A 22582-nucleotide genomic window follows, 5' to 3' on the forward strand; every position below is an offset into this window, starting at 1 on the left:
GATGCCTTGTTTTTATGTCCTTGCCTCTGAAGGACATAAATACCTCTTTCAGTCATTATAAATTAGTTTTGGGAGGTAAATATTTTCTTCTATTGGATCTCTGTGCTGATGAGATTTCCACTGAGATTGCAGTAAGGTGCACTGGATCCGGGTCACATTGAAGTTCATGCTTGGCAGACCTGTTATCAGGGCATCAGACCATGGTGGATTTTTGTCTCTTCTGGGAAGACTGAACTTGCTTCAGGATCTTAATCAGTAAGACTGGTGCTGGGGAAAAAACATCTCCAGTTATATATTCAGATGACAGTGCTGATATAATCAATGTGAGCAGGTGTGGCTTGTGCTGTGTGGCTCTTGCTGAATTTTGGGGAATCCTCTAACCCAGTCATTGGACAGGTTCCTAGATAAGCAGAACTGACTCTTGATCACAGCTGAGAGGGTGTGGAACTGGTTCATAGGGCTGTTTCAGGATACACAGCTGAGACCAAAGTCTTCAGGTCTGTTTGCGGGTTGATGACATTTCTCCCTCTAGATTTCAGGGTGGGCAGGTCTGCTCCCAGACTCTAGCTGACAGGGACTGGAGCTGGGTTATAGGACTGCTTCACGATTCACAGTGGGAATAAAATCAGCCAGCATGCCTACAGGGGCACATAGAGGTGTGGTTTTTGACAGATCACAGGTTAGGAAAACGTGTTCTAGACTTTGGTTTCATGGACTTGGAGCCAGATTGTAATGCCACATCAAGATCCACGATCAAATAAATATTTGCAAGCCTACATTCAGGGACACAGATGTATGTTTCTGTCTCTGGGTTCCTGCATGTGCAGAATTTCTTCCACGCCATGACAGATGTGTGCAAGGGGCTAATTCAGAGATCACAGATGGAATTAACATCTAAAGGCCTTTCACCTGAGACGCAGGACATTATGAATCCTCCTAGGTGTCTTGACAGATGGTGCTAGTGGCAGAAACAAAACCAAATGGTCTGTAGCTATATCAATGAGAATTAATCATTTTATATTGTACCTGGGACTATGATGGAGAAGCATCCCACTCAAGCAAGGTGTATGATTTTCTGTTCCTTCTGTCAGTTTGCTGAGAATGATGATTTCCAGATTCATCCATGTCCCGACAAAGGACACGAACTCATCGTTTTTTTGTTTTTGTTATTTTTTTCTTACTTAACAGGCAAAAGTTGCATCCTTTAGAACTCATGACTTTTTTATGGGTGCATAGTATTCCATGGTGTATATGTGCCACATTTTCCTTGTCCAGTCTATCATCAATGGGCATTTCGGATCGTTGCAGGTCTTTGCTATTGTAAACAGTGCCACAATGAACATACGTGTGCATATGTCTTTATAATAGAAGGATTTGAAATCATTTGGATATATACCCAATAATGGGATTGCTGGATCAAATGGAATTTCTATTTCTAGGTCCTCGAGGAATCGCCACACTGTCTTCCACAATGGTTGAACTAATACACTCCCAACCAACAGTGTAAAAGTGTTGCTATTTCTCCACATCCTCTCCAGCATCTGTTGTCTCCAGATTTTTTTTTTTTTTTTTTTTTTTTTGAGACAGAGTTTCACTCTTGTTACCCAGGCTGGAGTGCAATGGTGCGATCTCGGCTCACCGCAACCTCCACCTCTTGGGTTCAGGCAATTCTCCTGCCACAACCTCCTGAGCAGCTGGGATTACAGGCACGTGCAACCATGCCCCGCTAATGTTTTGTATTTTTAGTAGAGATGGAGTTTCACCATGTTGACCAGGATGGTGTTGATCTCTTGACCTCGTGATCCACCCGCCTCGGCCTCCCAAAGTGCTGGGATTACAGGCTTGAGCCACCGCGCCCGGCAGTTCTCCAGATTTTTTAATGATTGCCATTCTAACTGGCGTGAGATGGTATCTCAATGTGGTTTTGATTTGCATTTCCCTAATGACCAGTGATCATGAGGATTTTTTCATGTTTCTTGGCCACATATTTGTCTTCTTTTGAAAAGTGTCTGTTCATATCCTTTGCCCACTTTTGAATGGGTTTGTTTTTTTCTTGTAAATTTGCTTTAGTTCTTTGTAGAGTCTGGATATTAGCCCTTTGTCAGATGGGTAGATTGCAAAAAATTTTTCCCATTCTCTTGGTTACCAATGCACTCTAATGACTGTTTCTTTTGCTGTACAGAAGCTCTGGAGTTTAATTAGATCCGATTTGTCTATTTTGGCTTTTGTTGCCAATGCTTTCGTGTTTTGGTCATGAAGTCCTTGCCTATGCCTATGTCCTGGATGGTTTTGTCTAGATTTTCTTCTAGGGTTTTTATGGTGTTAAGTCTTATGTTTAAGTCTTTAATCCATCTGGAGTTAATTTTAGTGTAAGGTGTCAGGAAGGAATCCAGTTTCTGCTTTCTGCACACGGCTAGCCAGTTTTCCCAACACCATTTATTAAACAGGGAATCCTTTCCCCATTGCTTGTTTTTGTCAGGTTTATCAAAGATCAGATGGTTGTAGATATGTGGTGTTGCCTCTGAGGTCTCTGTTTTGTTCCATTGGTCTATATCTCTGTTTTGGTACCAGTACCATGCTGTTTTGATTACTGTAGCCTTGTAGTATAGTTTGAATTCCGGTAGTATGATGCCTCCAGCTTTGTTCTTTTCGCTTAGAATTGATTTGGCTATGTGGGCTCCCTTTTGGTTCCATATGAAGTTTAAGGTGTTTTTTTCCAGTTCTGTGAAGAACGTCATTGGTAGCTTGATGGGGATAGTGTTGAATCTGTAAATTGCTTTGGGCAGTATGGCCATTTTCACTATATTGATTCTTCCTAACCATGAACATGGAATGTTTCTCCATCTGTTTATGTCCTCTCTTATTTTGTTGAGCAGTGGTTTGTAGTTCTTCTTGAAGAGGTCATTTACATCCTTTGTTAGTTGTATTCCTAGGTATTTTATTCTCTTTGTAGCAATTGTGAATGGCAGTTCGTTCTTTAAGTCTTTTATTGGTGTATAGTAATGCTTCTGATTTTTGCACACTGATTTTGTATCCCGAGACTTTGTTCAAGTTGCTTATCAGTTTCAGGAGATTTGGGGCTGAGATGATGGGGTCTTCTAAATATACAATCATGTCGTCTGCAAATAGAGACAATTAGACTTCCCTCTTTCCTAATTGAAGACCGTTCATGTCTGTTTCTTGCCTGATTGCTCTGGCTAGAACTTCCAATACTATATTGAATAGGAGTGGTGAGAGAGGGCATCTTTGCCTAGTGCCAGATTTCAAAGGGAATGATTCCAGTTTTTGCCCATTCAGTATGATATTGGCTGTGGGTTTGTCATAAATAGCTTTTATTATTTTGAGATATGTTCTGTTGAATTTTGTCAAAGGGCTTCTCTGCATCTATTGAAATAATCATGTGGTTCTTATCTTTGTTTCTGTTTATGTGGTGGATTATATTTATAAAATTGCATATGTTGAACCAGGCTTACATCCCTGGGATGAAGCCTACTTGATCATGATGGAGAAGCTTTTTGATGTGCTGTTGCACTCGGTTTGCCAGTATTTTATTGAAGATTTTTGCATCTATGTTCATCATGGATATTGGCCTGAAGTTTTCTTTTTTTGTTGAGTCTCTGCCAAGTTTTGGTATCAGCATGATGTTGGTCTCATAAAATGATTTGGGAAGGATTCCCTCTTTTTGGATTATTTGGAATAGTTTCAGAAGGAGTGGTACCAGCTCCTCTTTGTATGTCTGGTAGAATTAGGCTGTGAATCCATCTTGACCCGGGCTTTTTTTGGTTCTTAGGCTATTAATTGCTGCCTCAGCTTCAGCCCTTGTTATTGGTCCATTCAGGGTTTCAACTTCTTCCTGATTTAGTCTTTGGGAGGGTGCAGGTGTCCAGGAATTTATCCATTTCTTCCAGGTGTACTGGTTTATGTGCATAGAGTTGTTTGTAGTAATCTCTGATGGTAGTTTGTATTTCTGTGGAATCGGTGGTGATATCCCCTTTATCATTTTTTTATTGCATCTGTTTGATCATTCTCTCTTTTCTTTTTTATTAATCTGGCTAGCGGTCTGTCTATTCTGTTGATCTTTTCAAAAAAACACCTCCTGGATTTATGGATTTTTTGAAGCGTTTTTTTGTGTCTCTGTCTCCTTCAGTTCTGCTCTGATCTTAGTTATTTCTTGTCTTCTGATAGCTTTTGAGGTTTTTTTAAAATCTTGTTCCTCTAGCTCTTTCAATTTTGACGATAGGGTGTCAATTTTAGATCTTCCCTTGCTTGTGGGCATTTATTGCTATAAATTTTCCTCTAGACACTGCTTTAAATGTGTCCCAGAGATTCTGGTACATTGTGTCTTCATTCTCGTTGGTTTTGAAGAACATTTTTATTTCTGCCTTTTCATTGTTTATCCAGTCAGCATTCAAGAGCCAGTTGTTCAGTTTCCATGACATCATGCGGTTCTGAGTTAGTTTCTGAATTCTGAGTTCTAACTTGATTGCACTGTGGTTCGAGAGACTGTTTGTTATGATTTCCGCTCTTTTGCATTTGCTGAGGAGTGATTTACTCCCAATTATGTGGTCAATTTTAGAGTAGGTGTGCTGTGGTGCTGAGAGGAATGTATATTCTGTGGATTTGGGGTGGAGAGTTCTGTAAATGTCTATTAGGTTTGCTTGGTCCAGGTCTGAGTTCAAGTCCTGGATATCCTTGTTAATTTTCTGTCTCGTTGATCTGTCTAATATTGACAGTGGGGTGTTAAAGTCTCCCACTGTTATTGTGTGGGAGTCTATAAGTCTCTTTGTAGGTCATTAAGAACTTGCTTTATGTATATGGGTACTCCTATATTGGGTGCATATATATTTAGGATCATTAGCTCTTCTTGTTGTATTGATCCTTCTACCATTATGTAATGCCCTTCTTTGTCTCTTTTGATCTTTGTTGGTTTAAAGTCTATGTATCAGACTAGGATTGCAACTCCTGCTTTTTTTTTTTTTTTTTTTGCTCTCCACTTGCTTGGTAAATCTTCTTCTGTCCCTTTATTTTGAGCCTACGTGAGATGGGTTTTCTGGATACAGCACACCGATGGGTTTTGAGTTTTTATCCAATTTGCCAGTCTGCATCTTTTGATTGGGGCATTTAGCCCATTGACATTTAAGGTTAATATTATTATGTGTGAATTTGATCCTGCCATTTTGATGCTAGTTGGTTGTTTTGCCCATTAGAGCAATTGCTTGTTCATAAAGGATTTTATTTCTCCTTTGCTTATGAAGCTTAGTTTGGCTGGATATGAAATTCTTGGTTGAAAGTTCTTTTCTTCAAGGATGTTGAATATTGGCCTCCAGTCTCTTCTGCCTTGTATGGTTTCTGCTGAGAGAGCCGCTGTCAATCTGATGGGGCTTCCATTTGTGGGTAACCCGACCTTTCTCTCTGGCTGCTCTTAGCATTTTTTCCTTCATTTCAACTCTGGTGAATCTGATTATGTGCCTTGGGGTTGCTCTTCTTGAGGAATATCTTTGTGGCTTCTCTGTATTTCCTGGACTTGAATGTTGGAACACCTTGCTAGGTTGGGGAAGTTCTCCTGGATAATATCTTGAAGAATGTTTTCCAGCTTGGATTCATTCTCTCCATCACATTCAGGTACACCTATCAAATGTAGATTAGGTCTTTTCACATAATCCCATACTTCTTGGAGGCTTTCTTCATTTCTTTTCACTCTTTTAATGATTTTGCCTTCTTGGTATATTTCATTGAGTCTTTCTTCAATCTGATATCCTTTCTTCTGCTTGGTCAATTTGGCTATTGAAAGTTGTGTATGCTTTGTGAAGTTCTCATGTTGTGTTTTTCAGCTCCATGAGTTCATTTATATTCTTCTCTAAGCTGTTTATTCTCGTTAGCATTTTGTCAAACCCTTTTTCAGGATTCTTAGTTTCTTTGCATTGGGTTAGAGTATGTTCTTTTAGCTCAGAGAAGTTTGTTATTACCTACCCTCTGAAGACTGTTTCTGTCATTTTATCAGACTCATTCTCCATCCAGCTTTGTTCCCTTGCTGGTGAGGAGTTGTGATCCCTTGGAGGAGGAGAGGCATTCTTGTTTTGGGTATTTTCGTTTTTGTGCTGGTTTCTTCCCATCTTTGTGGATTTATCTACCTGTGGTCTTTGTAGTTGGTGACTTTCTGATGGGGTCTCTACATGGATGTCCCTTGGTTGATGATGAAGTTATTATTTTCTGGTTTTTTTTTGTTTGTTTTCCTTCTAACAGTCAGGCCCCTCTGCTGTAGGCCTTCTGGAGGTCCATTCCAGACCTGCTTGCCTGGGAATCACCTGCTGCAGCTGCAGAACAGTAAGGGTTTCTGTCCATTTCTTCTTCCGTTATCTTAGTCCCAGAAGGATACCTGCCAGATGTCATCCTGAGCTTTCCTTTGCAAGGTGTCTCTTTGGATATATGAGGATCAAGGTAAGGAGACATTCTGACCCTTAATAGGAGCTCAAGTGCTGAGCTGTGAGCTCCATTGTTTTGTTCAGAGCTGCCGGGCAGGTACGTTTAAGTCTACTGCAGTAGAACTCATAACTGCATTTTTTCCCAGGTGCTCTGTCCTGGGAAGGTGAGGCTTTATTTATAAGTTCCTGACGTGCTTCTGCATTCTTTCAGAGATGCTCTGCCCAGCTAGGAGGTAGCCTAGTCACAGTCTGCCAGCAGAAGCATTGCTCAGCTGCCATGGGCTCTGCCCAGCTGCTGTGTGAACTTCCTTGTGGTTTTATTTATAGAGGTATAGTTAGAAGTGTCTCAGTAGTGGCAGACTGCCTTGGTAGTGGTGGACTGCCTCGGTAATGGCAGACGCCCTTATCCCCACAAAGCTGGACTGTCCTGGGTCCAACTGTGCTTGATGTAAAACTCTCAATCCAGAGTGTTTCAGATTTCTGGTCTTTGTGGGGGTGGGACTCACCCGAGCCACATCGCCCTGCTTCCTGTTTCAGTCCCCTTTTTTTCAGTTGAATGGGTGGCTCTGTATCTAAGGCATTCCAGGCACCAGTTGAAACGGCCACCCAGATTTGTGTGAGTTTTTGTGCGGAGACCCAATGCACCGGCTGAAACAGCCATGCTGGAAACTCATGGCACTTTTCAGCTTGGGAATCTCCTGGTCTGTCAGCAGTTATAACTTGTTTGGAAATATGGTGATCACTCACCCTCTGCGTTGTTCTCGCTGGGAACTGCACTCCATAGCTGTTCCTATTCGGCCATCTTGGATCCACCTCTTTCCATATTCTTATCAGTGTAAGTATATAATGTCTGTTTCTTTTTGACTTTTATTTTATGTAACATAATGTTCTCAGGCTTTTTGTGAGATGTAGTCATAATAAATGAGTTTATTCTGTGTTCTTAGTTCTTACAATTTAGCCCAGATATTTGCCCTGACATACCTGGACAAGCCCACACAAGCCTTAGATCATAGTTTATTCTTCTTCCTGATTTGGAAGTGGTTTTGCCTCTCTAAGCATTCCTCAAGTTACTTCCTCTTTTCCTTTGTTCTCTGCCTTTACCTCTTTAGGAAAGTTTTGAGTTTTTAGCTAACTGGGTGTAGCCTAGACTGTGAGGTCTAGTTCCAGCCAGTGGAATCAGGACGCAGCGGTAGGGCCATGCATTAGATATAAATAGCCTTGCCTCTGTTTGGTGTGCTCTGCTGGTGAGGGGCCCCCTTTCTTGAAAAGTAAAGTTGCCTTGCTGAGAAACCTTTTGTCAGAATGCTGATTCTTCCTTGAATCATCAGAATAGGCATTTATTTCCAACGTATTATAATTGTGTATGACAGTATTCAACTGTGTACACTGTAAGACTGTGGAGCATGGCTGGGTGTGATGGCTTATGCCTGTAATCCCAGTATTTTGGGAGGCTGAGGCAGGTGGATCACTTGAGGTCAGGAGTTCAAGACGAGCCTAGCCAACATTGTGAAATCCTGTCTCTACTAAAAATACAAAAATTAGCTGAGTGTAGTGGTGGGGCACCTGTAATACCAGCTACTCAAGGAGGCTGAGGCAAGAGAATCACTTGAACCTGGGAGGTGGAGGTTGCAGTGAGCCAAGATCATGCCACTGGCATTCCAGTCTGGGCAACAGAGCGAGACTCCATCTCAAGAAAAAAAGAAACAAAGACTGTGGAGCACAAGTTAAAAATGGATCTGTGATAATGTCTGGTTCCAGTATAAAAATCTGTGTTTATCTGTATGCATATGTTCCTGTATAGTTTATGAGTGGTATACTTGTTCTGTTTATGTGCATACAATGGTGGTTTTACCCTACCTAGGTGAGTAGTCATTGAAATTCTCCTAATTTTATCCTCTATTCATTTGTAAATCTATATTTTTGTGTGTGGGGGAGAAACGCTTTTGTGATTTGAGGATAATTTCAAAAGCTGTCATACCTCTGTATCTATTTTAGATATTTTAATTGTCAAAAACACAAACTTCACAATCTTAAATATTTTTAAATATTGTTTAGTCATTTTATGTTGACATTGTTATGCACCATATCTGTAGAATATGTTTATCTTGTAAGCTAACACTCAATACGCATTAAACAACTACCTACATTTTCTGTTTTCTGGCCCTTTACAAAAACAATTCTGTTTTCTATTTAGAGTCAAACTGCTTTTGATGTCTCAGGTAAGTTGATTCATACAATATCTGTGTTTTCATGGCTGACTTATTTCATGTCGCATAATGTCATCAAGATTTATCTTTATTATACTTGGTACAATATACTTTTTACGAACGGTAATATTTTATTATTTTAATATTTCAAATTTATTGATTTGTTGAGAGAAGTTTGCATTGCTTTCACTTATTTGCTTTCAGTAACAATGCTACAATAATTACGACTGTACTAAAATTAGTCTTCATGTGACCATGTGTATGAAAGTGTATATTTTTGCTGGATTTTATTTTATTGGTCTAGCTGTTCAAGTTTATACCCATACCAAATTGTTTTAATTCTTTAGGTTTGTATGTGTTTTGAAATCATGAGCCTTCAACGTTGTTTCATGTTTTAAAAATTGTTGGGTGCTTTATTGTCCCTTTAAATTCCATATAACTGTCGGGTTGCTATTTCTATTTCTGCAAAAGAAAATTGATTAGAAATTGGACAGGGATTTCATTTAATCTGTAGATTACATTGAGTAGTCTAGACAGCTTCATAATATTATTTCATAATTGGAACAAGATCATGCTGAACACTGTATTTTTATTGCCTGGCTGGAGTGCAAATCGCATGATCTCAGCTCACTGCAACCTCCACATCCTGAGTTGAAGCCATTCTCCTGCCTCAGCCTCCTGAGTAGCTGGGACTACAGGTGGGCACCACCATGCCCAGCTAATTTTTGCATTTTTTGTAGAGACAGGGTTTCACCATGTTGGTCAGGCTGGTCTCGAACTCTACCTCAGGTGATCCACGCGCCTCCCAAAGTGCTGGGATTACAGGCATAAACCACCACGCCCAGCATCTTTTTTTATTTTTATATTGATAGGACCCCTTATACTTTTGTGTATCTATACAAATACTTTGTAGTATCTTGAGAATTAAATAAAATTTCTTAATGTTAAAATAATGTATTTTAAACTGCCAAAAATGGTTGCATTTTAAATTCTTCATTACATTTGCCCTCAACTTTGTTATTGATGTCACTAATCATATTTTATGTTGTATAAACAGATTATGATTAAGTTTGATTATTTTTATGCTTTTATCTTTAAAATTTTAGAGATTAAAATGTTTTCTGCACTATTATAATGGTACAGAACCTTATATTTGTGTATGTGCAAATCTTTTTCAGAATGTTTTATTTATGTGTTCCCATTTAACTCATTGAGAATTATTCAGGTTAAATTTTTAAAAACTTGTACATCTTCATTTTTTGTGGTTTTTCTGAAAATTTTAAAATTTGACCATGTTGTGCTAATATTTCAAATGAATTATAATATTTGCTTGCTATTTGAAGATTAACAAAAAGCTATTTGTTAGAATTTTACAACGTTGCTTTGTCCTGACATAGCAACCAATTGTCTTTGATAGAGATTACGGGAGCCTCTCATACATGTTCTAAGGATGTGTCTTCTCTGGAATTTTATGTTTTTCAGTTAAAAGCATTTATTCACGTTTCTTAATGGTCACTTGCTCTACCTACTCTGTATTTAACACTGCAGTCTGCTCCTGAAACATTCACATTTTGTCTCAGCAAACCCAAGCTGTTCTTTCAAAGTATACTACTATTTCTTTCAGTACTCTGTATTATTGGAGACAGAAACCAGTTTTGGTAAAGACCACCAAAAGACAAAAGTAAGGATATGTGTGTCAGTATTTTTCTTCTTTTTAAAGAAAGAAGCCAAGAATTGGCAGTTTATTTCTGAAGACACATTGTTATATTGGGGAGGAGGAAGAGCTGTGTACATGTAACAAATATCCCTTCTTGTTCTATGTTGCTCTTGGCATTGTGCATTACATACAATTAACTCATTTAGAGATTTTACACAAAGGCATTTTGAAGGAATTATGGCCTGTGGTATTTTGTTATGCCATTTTACTAATGTACTTTGTCTAAGTTTATTAGATTTGTAAAGTATATTCATATGAATCTAATAAGTGGAATAATTTGTTATTTTTATTTCTTTCAGTGATGTGTTCTCATTTCACCCAAGACCTTTGGCCAGTGCAGGGCATAGACGATTCATTCCACAAACTTGCACTGAGAAGACAGGAGAAAAGCGGACATAAGAATTTACAATTAAGAAAAGGTTGTAAAAGTGTAGATGAGTGTAAGGTGCAGAAAGGAGGTTTTAATGGACTTTACCAAGCTTGTCAACTACCCCCAGCAAAATAATTCAATGCAATACATGTGTCAAAGTTTTTAATAAATTTTCAAATTCATACAAACATAAGACAAGACATAGTGGAGAGGAACCATTTAGATGTAAAAAATGTGGCAGATTATTTCCCATGTTTCTACAACTAACTCAACATAAGGGAATACATGCTGGAGAGAAACCCCTCACATGTGAAGAATGTGGTAAAATCTTTACCTCATCCTCAAGCTTTGACAAACGTTAAGAGAATTCATACCAGAGAGAAACCCTACCAATGTGAAGAATGTGGCAAGGCCTTTAGTCGGTCCTCGGCACTGAATGAACATAAGAAAATTCATACTGGAGAGAAACCATACACATGTGAAGAATGTGGCAAAGCCTTTAGACAGTCCAGAAGCCTGAATGAACGTAAGAATATTCATACTGGAGAGACCCTACACATGGGAAGAATGTGGCAAAGTTTTTTACCAATCATTAAACCTTACACAGGCGCACTCATTGTGAACAAAAACTTTACAAATGTGAAGAATGTGGCAAAATCTTTACTCAGTCCTTATCCCTTCATAAACATAAGAGAATTCATAGTGGTGAGAAACCCTACACATGTAAAGAATGTGGCAAAATCTTTTATAGGTCTTCACACCTTACTGAACATAAGAGAATTCATTCTAGGCAAAAACCCTACAAATGTGAAGAATGTGGCAAAATCGTTAGTCCTCAGCATGAATCAACATAAGAAAATTCATACTGGAGAGAAACCATACAAATGTAAAGAATGTGGCAAAGCCTTTAATGAAAATTCATACTGGAAAGAAACACTGCACATGAGAAGAATGTGGTAAAGCTTTTACTTGGTCCTCAACCCTTACTGTACAAAGGAGAATTCATACAGGTGAGAAACATAGTTGAGAACATATTCAAATGACATTTTTTTTATTGTTCCATATTCTTCATTTCTTAAAACTTTTGTAGACACATAGTATCTATACATATTTATGGCATATATGAGTTATTTGAATACAGGAATATACCACATAATAATCCATTAAAGAGTTCTTCATCAAATATTTACTACAGATAGTTTTATGATTGTAATATTATATAATTATGATTCATTTCTGAATCATGAATGCTTTTAAAAATTTTCATATCTTTTAACATGTAACATATTTATCCTATAAATACATACAGACTTTGACTTTATTTACATGAAGTTAAATATTTAAACATATTGCTCTAAAAATAAACCTTAAGAAAACTATGGAGCAAGCAATAGTGTTTGTGTGAGAGTTTGTACCTGTTTTCCAAAGAAAATATCAATATTGGAACAAAGAAGATTCTTTTAATAAGGTGGATAATTTACTAGAAATCCAGAAACCTAAAATATTCTGAAATCAAATCTATGTTTCTTTGTAATCTAATATTGTTTTCACTTCAAGAAATATTATGTGAGCTTAATGTGTTATAAAATTTCATACTGCACACAGAATTTTTAGATGCAAGTTCATTTGTGTATTGTTATATTTTATCTATTTAGAACATTTCATTTTGTTGCTTTAATTGGAGAACCCTATATGAGCTGTTTTCTTTAGTTGTTCCTTTCACTTTTTAATTGACATAAATGAGTTTATGTATTGGGCCAATTTGTTAAGGTAAGTGCTGGGAAATCTTTGTAAGTCATGGATATATTTCAAAATGTAATTGTAGTGAACAAACAAAGTACTGGTTGTGTAATAGATGCTCTATAATTAGCCATATGCTTTCTGGAGTCAGTTTGTAGCTGCAAGTAAGAGATTGAAAATATCAATAGTGAAGAAATGGGATTAATTCTGCATGTGGAAGAGGACATCTGTTCCCTGACTGCAAAACTGACTCATTCTGAATTTAAAGAGATTTCTGTCTTTATTTTCTAATTATCTATAGTTTTATGATATCTTCATGTGTTTATCCACAGCTATGTATGCATCACAGCCTCTCTCCTTCTTTGTGTTATGCTGCAGTTTTCTCACTGTTCTCTTCATGCCATGTAATTTCACATGGACTTTCTAGGTTCTGATAAGTTTGAATTTTTTTAATGTGGTAAATTGTTCCTAACTGGGCTATTTGAGGTTATTTATAGTTTATCAATGCAGCATTTAGATTGCTTAATTTAGATAAGTATTTTACCATTCACAGGTAAGAGAATTAAGTCAGCATTTTTTTTATGAAAGAAAATTTTTAAGTGTAAGTTAGAATAAGTAAAGAATTAATATGAGCGGGTTGCATATTGTCAGCACCATATGAAGAAACAGATCAGAATTTTGAAATTTCTTAAGAGTAAAATGTATCTTAGAGGTAAAAGTTTTAGGAGACAATGGTAGAGGAAGAATTGTACATTTAATTTTCTATGACATACTTACAGCAAAACTTATTTTTTCATGCAGAATCTTCTGTTTTTGAATGTCAATCTTAAGTGTTAGAATGGTATCTGTAGATTCAAAATTTAGAATGATCTTTTTTGTCCAGATTGATATTATAATCCTGAGGAATTTCTCTTAGGATTTTTTGTTTTGGTGGATGCAGTTCATGGTCTACAGTTTTCATTCTTAGTCACCTAACTTTAACCAAGTCCTTCGTCACTTTCTTAGGAAAAATTTTGGAGAGTATGGCAGCTGTTATTTAACATTTTCTCAGTGATTTTTTTTTTTTTTTTTTTTTTTTTTTTGAGACGGAGTTTCCCTCGTTACCCAGGCTGGAGTGCAATGGCGCCATCTCGGCTCACCGCAACCTCCGCCTCCCGGGTTTAGGCAATTCTCCTGCCCCAGCCTCCTGAGTCGCTGGGATTACAGGCACGTACCACCATGCCCAGCTAATTTTTTGTATTTTTAGTAGAGTCGGGGTTTCACCATGTTGACCAGGATGGTCTCGATCTCTTGACCTCGTGATCCACCCTCCTCGGCCTCCCACAGTGCTGGGATTACAGGCTTGAGCCACCGTGCCTGGCTGATTTTTAATGCAAATTCATTTACTTTGTTCACACCATGGCCAGTTACCCTTTAGCGACAGTTACCCTTTTTTAGTGTCTTCCTCCAGGTGCTTCAAGCTGAAAGCAAAAGCCCTAGAGTACATCAACTTGTCTTATATAGTGTTCTGGGTCTCGGACATGCTAGTATTGCAGCTTCTGTGATTATATTACAAAACCAGTAGAAAAAGTATCTATTTTTGGTAATATTCAAGACAGACCAGCATTTGAAACGTTATTATCCTATGATGGTTTTTAAAATGCATTTTTAATTGACAGATACGGTGTTTTGAAATACATAGACATACTCTCAAAGGCTTAATTCTAGGTAATTAACCAATGCTTAAACTCAATAGTAATTATATTTTTGTGAGAGCACACATAACACTGTCTTAGCATTTTTCAAAAATACAATTCATTGTTAAACTATAGTCACCATGCTGTGCAATAGACTAGCCATCAGTAATTATGTATTATTTTACAGACAGCTCTCCAAATGCTCCTTTTTTTCAAAATACCCACGTATCTGGTAAGCAGCATTCTACTGTCTGGTTTATTTTCACTTAGCATAATGTCCTCCAAATTTATTCATATTGTTTCAAGTGACAATATTTCCTCACTTTTAATGTTGAATTGTATTTCCTTGTGTACACCACATTTTTAAAAAAACGAAATATCCATTTATTGGCTGGAAATTTTATTTAATTAAAAGATATTTCTGTATTAAAGCATGTATTAATGAAATTCGGCTTTTTTATTATTATTGTCCTTATTTTACAGAGAAAGAAACAGAGCCACAGAGAAAAATTACTTGGTCACAATAGTGGAGCCAGTTTTAAAACACAGGCAACTTTGACTCCAGAGGAAACACTTTATTACAGTAAATACCCTCTTAAAACAAAATAATTGCCTTCGCCCATTCTTAGTACATTTTTGTTATGTATGTGTGCGTGCAAATGTACAAAATATGATATATATAAAGAAGAAATACTTCCTGAACTATGTAAACTCTAGAAATTGCCCTTTGATACTGACACGTACTGGGGAACACACTTTCCTTCAGCTGTCCTTCTGAGAGAATGTAGTATTCTCTCCAAGTTCACAAGGGGGCAAGGTTTCAAAGGCAAGAACTTCCCAGTACCATGCCTCTGCCCACCTCTCCCATCAGGGAGCTTAGAGGTCTTTAACTTTCACGCACAGGGAAAGATATCATGGAAGCTGCTTTTCTTTCTCCTTTTTCTCTCTCTCTCTGCCTAAATAAATCACTTTCTGCAAAATTCTTTGGGATTCAATATTTACTTAAGAGCCCACTGCATCTGGCATGGTCCTCTCCCCCATTCTTGGGTGAGTGAGGGACCAAGGGCCTGGAAGAACACAGCCCACCAGGGAGCAACCTGAGCCCATCATCTGCAATTTGGTCACCATTCCCCACCCCTCCAGCAGTTCAGAATATAGCATAATTTTTATCTTAACCTGTAGTCAGCAAATGCTATAATGGGATTAATCAAATATTTACTACAAATGCAAGCAGTATACTATGATTTAATTGCCTTTCTAATACAAATTTCTTAATTATTTCACTCTACATTAGTTTTCGTTGTGTCTGTTTCTCAGTTTTGCCTAGTACTACTAATTACCTTACAGTTGCTTTCCAAATCATTTGTTTATAAAACTATCCCTGGGAAGTTCAGCTCAGCAGTCTAGAGCACATAGTCCTGACCAGGGAGTTAGTTACTATTTATACAGATACCAAATATGCCTTTTTAGTATTTCACAATTATGCCATCATTTGGAAAGAAAAACGATTTTTCTTTTTTTGAGATGGAGTTTAACTTTTGTTTCCCAGGCTGAAGTGCAATGGCATGATTTTTGCTCACCACAACCTCCACCTCCCAGGTTCAAGCAATTCTCCTCCTGCCTCAGCCTCCCAAGCAGCTGGGTTGGTTTCTTCTTGCTGAACTGGCTGAATTAAGGGGAGTAGCTTAAGGCCTTGAGGATTATTATAGACACAGATGGACAGGCTTTACAAACTTGTCAAAAAAAAAAAGAGGGTTTTTTTGTTTTTTGTTTTTGTTTGTTTACAGCTGATGGAGATGGTCTCTCCCAAAGAGACAAGAATTATGGAGTGCCCTTATTTCTGCTGGAGTACCTGAGGAAAACAAAGAACATCTCCCAGTTTATACAGTCTTTCAGATCCCAGGGTATATTCACGTTTGAGAACGCATTTCTTTTTCTCTTGGGCATATTGCAGGGTGGGCAGGTTGTTAGGCAAAATTGGGATAAGGGCCATAAGGAGTTCCCCAGCTTGGCCAACCCTCTGTTTCTCTAGGTAATCTCATATTGGCATTTCTGGTAACCCCAGCAATGAACTACAGTTTTCTGTGGTAGGTGGATAGCCTGGAGTAGGTTAAAACTCTGAACCATATTTAATAGGGGTATCCTTTGCTGTCAACAATCCTTTTTCAGCTGAGTGTGGTGGCTCACACCTGCAATCCCAGCACTTTGGGAAGCTGAGGCAGGAGGATCACCCAAGGTCAGGAGTTGTTAGGGAGACCAGCCTGACCAACATGGAGAAATCCCATCTCTACTAAAAATACAAAATTAGCCAAGCATGGTGGCACATGCCTGTAATCATAAGGTTACACATAATCCTGCTGCTGGAACCCCAAATGCCCTTGGCTCATGAGCTCTCTCGTGGACCTCAGGATCAACCTGCACCCACAGGGCCCCTTCTTTGCCCAATTTCAGCAGGAAGTAAATAGCGATCAATGCCCATGTTCCAACAGGAGTTGAACTTTCCTGTTGAGAGGGGGGAATGAGGGAATTGTTCTCTTTCTGGGTCCACAAGGGGGTGTAGTTTTAAGGGCAAAAAACTTCCCAGAGCCATACCCCCCTCCCATGCCTCTCCTTCCAGGAGTTTTAACCGTTTCTGTTTTAATTTTCGCAGGCATGGGAAAAGGTGAAAAGTCAACCACTGTAGCGGAAGTTTAAGGGAACTCTTTTCATTGGCCAGGGGGTTGGAGAAGGTGGGAATTCCTCCCATATTAAACGTCCCTGTCTCCCTCGTTCAGGTGGACTTACCTCTCTGGGGTCCCCTTACACACTTGTGGAAGCTGCTTTTCCTCTCCTGGATTCCATACTTGGGTCCCCTTCCACACTCCCTTTGTGGAAGCTGTCTTTCCTCTCTGGGATTTTCCCCCTGGGGTCCCCTTCCACACTCTTCATGGAAGCTTTCCCATCTCCTTTTTCTCTTTCTCTAAGTAAATCACTTCTCTGCCAAAAATTTTTTTTTTGTTTTTTTGGTATATAAAAATTTATTAAACATAAGAATATTACCACTAACAAAATTCTTTATATATAAAGAATATTGCCACTAACAAATGCAGACAGGCTAGGACACCATGGTACTGGGTGGAGGATGGGTAGCTCTTTGGAAAGTGAAAGGTTTGGGTGATGTAGGCCTCATGCCACACTGATTAGTCAGTAGATGGGAGGGCACATGCCAAATGCCACAGGGCATCAGGAGCCTGCTCTGAGTGCCCACAAGTGTTCCCTGTCTCATCTGGGCCTTCAAAGGGCGCACACCCAGAAGTGAGCAGCTGAAGCAAAAGGGCTTCCTAAGGTGCCCAGGCTTGTCTCAAGTCACAGCAACACCATTTTAAGCAATAAGTTTAATTGGATGATTTCCACAAACTATCCACAGAGTTTCTAACCATAACAATTCAGTGAAGTACAAAACATTAAATTACAGGCTGTGGGAGGAGAAGTCAGCACCAATGGTGTCACCTTCCAATCCTGGTGGTTCTAGGGGCAGGGAGAGGGGAAGGTCTTTTTTTTTAAACCAAGCCCCTCATTTCAATGTACAAAAGAATTACTCTGATCAATATTAAATTGTATTGAAAACAAAATGGTCTAAAAAGCAAATAGTACTCTATGTTGGGATGGAAATGGGAAGAAAGAATGAGTCATTTGAAGCAGGAAGGGAGACAGCAGGGGGAAGGTTCTGCGCCTGTGACCCTGGGTGGTCACTCACGTTGCTCCATTTTTACATTTGGTGGTCTCAGGAAAGTCCGATTTTTCTTCTTTCTTCCCCTTTGTGTGGCTTGGAAATTTTGCCAGCTGTCCACACAAACATCTCAACTTTTCTTAAAGTTTTTCTGCCACTTTCTCGTTTGGCTTTTTCTTGAGCTTCAATCTCTTCCTTTGTCGTTTCCTCTTTGGCTTCTCTCTCTTTCCTTTTAATTTCCAGCTTAGCAAAGAGTTTCATTGTCTGTTTATATACAGCTTGTTTGAACAGCTCAGGATCATCCTCCTCTACAATAGTAGGTTTTCCTTCCCTCTTTGTTTTTTTTTTTTTGCTCTTTCACACTGTTTCACATATTATTTTCTTGCCTGAATTACATATCAGTGGGAATAATGGTAGGTAGACTTCACTTAATCGTCAGCCTATCAAGGCTACAAATGCCCTTTACTGCCTGGGTTGAAGCCTCTCATACCAGAATAGAAAAAATACAAGGAGTTGAGAAAAAAGATACAAGATAATTCTGAAAGAAATTATCTTTTTGCGTTTCCATGGTCTTCACAAGGTAACAATGGCCCATATTTTATTTTACAAACTACATAAACAGTGGCAAAAGCCCTAGGGATAAAATACTCTTCATACTCCTGAAAACCACAACCTTCTAGGAAGGTAGGAGGGACTAATTGAGCTATTAAAAGGACCTTGAGCAAATGATGCCAGGATACCTCTTTACCATGGCTAAAACTTCTTGCCCATGGCACTTCTGATCAGAACAGCCCCTAAATTATATCTATGCCTTAGTTTCTTTGAAGTCCTATATTGGAGATCCTACATGCAAACCTAATAACCCACATGCAAACCAAATTAACCCAGTACATAAAATCCCTGACTCAATTTCAAGAGGCCATCCAGGAATTTGGACAAACAATTCGGAGTTGGCTCCCCTAACAACCCTTATAACCAGGCAGGGTGACAAGTCCTCATTAAAATCTGGTGAGATGCATCTCTCGGATCTCAACTAACCTCATTACAAAAGAACAGTTTTACTATCATACTTTCCACCCCAATAGTTATCAAGTTTTCTGGCATCTCTAGTGGGATACATTACTTTTGAATACAACTAGAAACATGGTGATGGAGCCAACACTCAGCCACAGGAGGACTTAAAAATTTCTCTCAAAATGAGAAGATAAGTAATGTTCTCCCTCCTTTTACCTCAAAATAGGGTAATCCCAATACTGGCAATCTTATTTGCATTGGTACTGTTGATTCTTATTTTTATCCTAACTTGCACACCACCGGGATCTCCATTAAGAGCTTGCTTTATATAATACTAATTTTTTAACCTAATTTAGTTATTTTATTTTTGACTGCTTTAGGCCATCAGCAATGTTAGTAATATTTTGGTGTTAATATTACAACTCATAATACTCTGCACATTTACTAATGTCTTTGTTACTGTAAACCAATACCCACTCCAGGGAAGAGTTTGCTATGTCCCTCCTTAACATCAAAGCCATAATCTGAGTAGTGATCTCTAATACTCATTGGGTTAACAGTTTCTCTTCCTAATCAAAAAGCATCTCAATTTGGTACTATTCTACTTCCCTTGGAACCATGCAACCTAATGTTCTATGGTCATCACTCATACTTCTGACTAAATGACCTCATAAGCCCTAACTGCCCCCTTCCTCTTTTTTTTTTTTTTTTTTTTTGCACTCTGCAAGCAACTCAACAACTAGTAAACTACCAATTGTTCCTATGCCTCAGCCTGTTAGCCCAACTTAGCCTCATCTGCCATCAGGACCTCTCTATACAAAACCTTCTCCCTGCTAACAAAATATTTTTAACACAACCTAAAGCAGCCTTTAAAGATTTTCTTAAACCCATCTTCATTGTTTCAAGACCCTTGTTCTCCTCTGCTACCCTCATTGGCTAGGCACTTGTATGCCTCTGTGCTACTGTAAATTCCAGAACAATTGTGGGTGCTTTTGACCAAGCACAATGCAACATAACAAGCACCATTATTGATACTTATCAAACTTTTTTGTTTCACTAAATATTCTCAATGTCAAATTAGATTTTCTATTCTTCTCCCAAATGTTTTAACTCCTGGACCATTCATCCAAAATGATGCCACTGAATTCTGCATCAGCCACCCTTCTTGGTAGTCAACTCAACCCATATCGATCAAGCCAGTATAAGTTATGCAAAAGGTTTCAAGTCTTTAATTTCTTTCAGAAAACCCTTCTTGATACTACCAGACACATGACCATGTTAAAAGGAAAAATAGGACCCATGTCTGCCTCCATAGGCAGCAGTAGCTTTAGGGGCAGGATCTCACATATTGGGTAGCTAACAAGGACCCTGGTCAATGCTTGGAACTGACCTCACCTTCTGCATCCATTTTTATCGACTACAGAACTTCCTATGTGAAATGCAAGCGTATCTCTCTTCACCCCTAAAACTTCCATTGTCACAGGTGATGCTTCTTTACTGTTACTCTTTACCACTAACTCTTTCTCAGACTAAAAGCTGTCCAGGTTTTATGTTAGCTTCTTGAGCCAGATAGACTCCATCTTGTCTTCTTCATTTTAGTTATTTTCTCACCATTAAGTTGTAACTATAGTATGAAGCTGGGTCAGGCTGACACTGGGCACCCAGGAATGCATTTGTTGATAAGTTAACTGGTACCAGCAGAGCCTGGAAATGCAGGTTAAGTTGGCGCCCAGAGCCCCCATTATCTAGTATGTCTTTCATGACAGCTTTACCCCTTGCACCTGGCACTGTTTTATTTCTTATGTATCAGTTTATCTTTTAACTTTTTGCTTACTCTGCTCTTGTGAAAAATTTGCTTCAGCTAGCTTCCCCCTCCATGTTAAAACTAATGTATAAAAGACCACCTAACTTTTTCTTCAGGGCTGAGAGAATTTTGGGCGTTAGCACTCTTGGTCGCCAGCTCAATAAAGGACTCGTAATTCAATCAGAATGTGGTGCATTCTTTGACTCGCATGGGTATAACAACATCAGATCAACTGAGCAGGTTATCTTCTTTTTTTCTTGGCATCTCAAGTGCCACTACAGGAATAGCTGGCATAATTACTGCCTACTCAACTTACCACAACCTGTCTCGGGTACTGACTCACAAAACAGAAATCACTTATCAGAGTGACAGCAACAAGTTGATTATCTCATGGCTGTAGTTCCAAACTACAGAGGTCTTGCCACACCAGCTGCAGCTCAGGAAAGAATTTGCCTTACTCAAGGAGAAAAATGCTGTTTCTAGGTTAACAAAGTAGGGAAAGTCCAGGACCATATTAGAGATTTTATAAACCAGGCCTGTCACCATCAGAAACATGACACTTAGAGCTGGTTCTCCTGGGGCGCCACCTGGTCCCAATTCTCATGACATCTCATTTTTGGGGGATCCCTAGTCTTTGTCTTTTTTCTTTGTGGGCCTTGCTCACTAAATCCAGTAACTAGGTTTGTTTCCCCTCACCTAGAAACTCTCAGTCTTCAAACAGTCCTGCAATAGGAATATCAGCCTACTTTCATCCCTTCTGGACAACGATGGTCCTCCACATTTTCCTCTGGACACTGCATGTTGAACTTTCTGGAAGAACATTGAGGGAATCTGTTTCTGACAAAGAGCAAGATAATGACACACTGATGAGTTCTTTATATCAGCAGGAAGTAGTTACAGAAGACCCACAGTGTCCCTAGACTCAAAGATTTATAGTCTCAATCTATTGAGGAGGAAATTTTAGAGCAGGCAGTTAGTTAGACATGAGCAGAAAAAAAGAGCTCCTGGGGGAGAAATAATCTCATGCTTCAAAGACAACCCAAAACATGTATGCTAAATTTGAACAGAGAGGAGTGGAAATGCCTATGAATAAAGTACACCTGGAAACACCCCTTAAGACACCCAGTAATTGCTCATACTGTGATTAAACTGTCAAGATGTAGCTAGCTACATGCTAATAAAAAGGGGGAAAGGGCAAAAGGAAAATTCCTAAGAGATATGTAGGCACAATAAGTACAGATTTGAATGCTATGTGATTTTCCTGGGGTGATGGTAATTAGCAATGCTGCCATTAACTCATTGATCGCTGGAACAATCAGCTGACAGTAAGGAAGCATCTCACAGACCTGGGCAGAAACTCAGTGAGGATAAAAAAAGAGATTTACCTGGAAGCAGGAAACTAAACAAAGACAAAGGCCACTTAAGACAGAGATGGAAATTTTTTTGTTAAAATCTATGATAATAAAAACGGCAACATGTAACTCTCAAGGCTGTTTCCAGCTGGACCACCCCCCTCCTCTTTTAGTGTGTACTTTATTTTCCTTTAATAAGCTCTTGGCTTGCTTCGCTAATTGTCTCTGGGCTGAATTATATCTCTCAAGAAAACAAGAACTAAGAACCTTACAATTATTGGTAACACTTTCACACACTCCCAGGCTCTTGACAAACACCATTGTATTTTGTTTTCATGAGCGACTAAAAATATCTCACATAAATGAAATTATAAATTTCTTAACTCCTGCAAAATTCACCCCTGCGGAGAAGTCACCCTAACTGCTGTTAGGGGGTTTGGGTGATGACTCTTTCTGGCTACTTCCTGCTGATTTAATAGGGGTATCCTTTGCTGTCAAAATCCTCTTTCCAGATGGCTGCATATGCATAGAGTCTTTTCTAAAAGGCATAGAAGTTTGTATTAATAGTAAC

The 22582-nt window shown here is 38.7% G+C and overlaps 3 long non-coding RNA genes across 6 annotated transcripts in view; 1 reads left to right on the forward strand and 2 right to left on the reverse strand.

Annotated features, from left to right (window-relative positions):
• The window catches only part of LOC116533941, a 44728-nt gene extending 22503 nt beyond the window's left edge, over positions 1 to 22225 (forward strand). For 3 of the 4 annotated variants that reach the window (XR_004261524.1, XR_004261523.1, XR_004261522.1), the window contains one exon: positions 21360 to 22225. This is a non-coding gene — a long non-coding RNA (uncharacterized LOC116533941). Of the gene's footprint in view, positions 1 to 15980; positions 16047 to 21359 lie in introns of those variants that run through there. The other variant, XR_004261525.1, reaches the window with a different exon arrangement.
• On the reverse strand, positions 15905 to 17014 carry LOC116533939. The gene is made up of 2 exons (XR_004261520.1): positions 16917 to 17014; positions 15905 to 15984 (listed from the first exon to the last, which is right to left on the reverse strand). It is a non-coding gene; the product is annotated as an uncharacterized LOC116533939 (long non-coding RNA).
• LOC116533940 lies at positions 17065 to 21450 on the reverse strand. Its single transcript, XR_004261521.1, has 3 exons — positions 21356 to 21450; positions 20976 to 21112; positions 17065 to 17103 (listed from the first exon to the last, which is right to left on the reverse strand). It is a non-coding gene; the product is annotated as an uncharacterized LOC116533940 (long non-coding RNA).
• Positions 22226 to 22582: the final 357 nt, after the last annotated feature.

Source organism: Sapajus apella, unplaced genomic scaffold, assembly GCF_009761245.1.
Source record: "Sapajus apella isolate SASKATOON/1434 unplaced genomic scaffold, GSC_monkey_1.0 scaffold85, whole genome shotgun sequence".
Lineage (NCBI taxonomy): Eukaryota > Metazoa > Chordata > Mammalia > Primates > Cebidae > Sapajus > Sapajus apella.